Source organism: Colobus angolensis, unplaced genomic scaffold (genome assembly GCF_000951035.1).
Source record: "Colobus angolensis palliatus isolate OR3802 unplaced genomic scaffold, Cang.pa_1.0 Scaffold360, whole genome shotgun sequence".
Classification (NCBI taxonomy): domain Eukaryota; kingdom Metazoa; phylum Chordata; class Mammalia; order Primates; family Cercopithecidae; genus Colobus; species Colobus angolensis.
This window is the reverse complement of record NW_012116933.1, coordinates 935,788-938,709: the sequence shown is the minus strand read 5'-3', so window position 1 is coordinate 938,709 and position 2,922 is coordinate 935,788.

Sequence of the window (2,922 nt, the reverse complement as noted above, 5' to 3'; positions counted from 1 at the left end):
AAAAAAAAAAAAAAAAAAGAAGCCATAAGCTAAAATAACCTTTATAAAAGAATGCTATGTTAAGAAGCCATAAGCTAAAATAATCTTTATGAAAGAATGCTATATAAGTGTTTCACCCTGAGGAGTTTCCAATAAAATAGTTTTCTGTAGGAAAAGCAATCTAAGAAAATATTTTCTATTTCCATTTGTTGATATGATTTTGTGTTAACTAAAAGTCACACATAATAATTTTCCTTTGAAATGAATAATAGTAGCTGTTTCAGTGATAGAATTTCACATATTGCACATTTTAACATATACTATACAACATAGTAAAACAAACCACATTAAAAAATTTATATGTAGCTTTGTTTAAGGTAGAACATTACATTCATTTTGTTCTGATATGTTTGGCTTTAGGCAGAGATACATTTTCATTTACTAGACAAGATTCATCATTGTAGAATCCATTAAGTAGGCACTCAGTACCTAAAAGCTTTAGGTGTTTGGAGGATGTTTGGAAAACTGATGAAATGGGAATCTGAGCTGCACAGGTAGGATCCATTTAATTTGGGGGCATGCAGGAGTCAGCCTTAAGGGAGATTCATTATGATGGTTAGTAAAACCACCTAGCATATGTAATTGGTGTGGGATTGCATTGATAAACTTCCTTTCTAGGGTATTTGAGCTGGCTATTGAGCTTTTCAGCTTTCAATGTTGCATAAAATTTATATTAGTCTCAAGCACCAAAACCAAGTAGTTTCAGGTGTTGACTATTTGTGAGTCTTTGTACAGTCCAACTTTATACCAGGATTTGAATGAGGCAAAAGTGCATTGTTCTAATATTCAGATACCGACATATATCAGGTATGGTGATTGATAGATTTCCTAAAGTCATCTCTTATTTGCGTTTCTTAATATCAGCTGTGGTTAGTGTCTCTTCTAAAGTTATTTAAAGGAAGAATAGGGTTCTTGGTGCTTTTTTATAATTAAAAAAACAAAAGGAAAACAGACTCAAAAATTGATAGTAGTTGGGGTCTAGTCTTTGCATTTTTCTATTAAATCTTGAACTCATATATGATACGGATGACGTGTTCTTCTTACAATGATTTACTAGTTAGGAATTGACTAAGCTGCAATGAAGAGATTTTTAAAATATGGAAATTTGAAAGAATTCTTGAAAACAGTTACTTTAAAAATTACCCATGTAAATTAAAATAATTTATTGCATGCTTTTCTGTTTCCTGCCCAGCCTTTAAATTTTTACTTGGCGGTGATGGTATTATTTTTCTTTCTCAGCAAGATATGGTGATGATAATTGTTTATTCCAGTTATGATCTTTATATTTGTGATCCTTCCCTGACCAGCCGTACTAGAGTATGTTGTTAACACTATCCTGGGAATCATGTAAAAACCTTGGTTACTTAATGTCAGGAGATAATCTTGGATAAAGTCACTTAGAAAAAGGACAAGGCAACACCTAATCTTAAGAAAAAGCAGTTGAATAAGAGTATAATATATACTCAGTATATAAGAGCTGCCTTTTCTCTAAATCTTGCCAGCATTTGTTATTTATTATTATTATTTTTTTTTTGTCTTTTTGGTAGCCATTCTATTTGCAGTTCTCTGATGATTAGAAACATTGAGCATTTTTTCATATGTCTATTGGCCATCTTTATGTCCTCTTTTGAGAAATGTCCACCCAGATCCTTTGCCCACTTTGTAGTAGGATTATTTGTTTACTTTTTGCTGTTGAATTATTTGAGTTCTTTGCATATTCTTGATATTAGTCCCTTGTTGGACACACAGTTTGCAAATATTTTCTCCCACCCTACAGATAGCGTAATGCCTCTAGCTATGTTCTTCTTGCTTACGGTTGCTTTGGCTGTTGAGGGTCTTTTGTAGTTATGTGCACATTTTAGCATTGTTTTCTCTATTTCTGTGAAGAACATCATTGGTATTTTAATAGGAATTGAATTGAATCTGTAGATTGCTTTGGGTAGGATTGTCATTTTCATGATATTAATTATTGTGGTCCATAATCATGGGCTATCTTTCCATTTGTTTGTGTCTTCTTCAATCTCTTTCGTCAGTGTTTTCTACTTTTTCTGATAGAGGTCTCTCATCTTGGATAAATGTATTCCTAGGTATTTTTTTGGTAGCTATTATAAATTAGATTGCTTTCCAGATTCTTTTTCAGCTAGTTTATTATTGATTTTAAGGAATCCTACTGATTTTTGTGTTTTGATTTTGTATCCTACAATTGTACTGATTTTGTTATCAGTTCTAAGGGGTTTTGGTGCAGTCTTCAGGTTTTTCTAGATATAAGATCATGTTGTCTGCAAAGAGGGACACTTTGACTTCCTCTTTTCCAATTTGGATTCTTTATTATTTTTCTCTTGCTTGATTGCTCTGTCTAGGACTTTCAGTACTACCTTGAATAGGAGTGGTTAAAGTGTGCATTCTTATTTTGTTTCCAGTTCTTGAGGAAAGGCTTTTGGCTTTTTCCTATTCAGCATAACGCTAGCTATGGGTCCTTCATATATGGCCTTTATTATGTTGAGATATTTTCCTTCTATGCTTAATTTATTGAAAGTTTCTATCAGGAATTTATGTTTAATTTTATCAAATGCTTTTTCCTGCATCTATTGGGATGATCATATGTTTTTGTCCTTTATTTTATTGATTTGATGTATCAGATTCATTCATGTGCCTATGTTGAACCATCCTTGCATCCCTGGGATAAATCCCTCTAGATTTTGGTGCATTATCTTCTTAACATGTTGAAAGATTTAGTTTGCTAGTATTTTGTTTAGGATTTTTGCATCTATATTCATCAGGGATATTGGCCTGTGATTTTTTACATGTGTGTGTCTTTGTCTGGTTTTGTTTTCAGGCTAATATTGGCCTCACAGAGGGAATTCAGCAATAAAGCCATCAGTC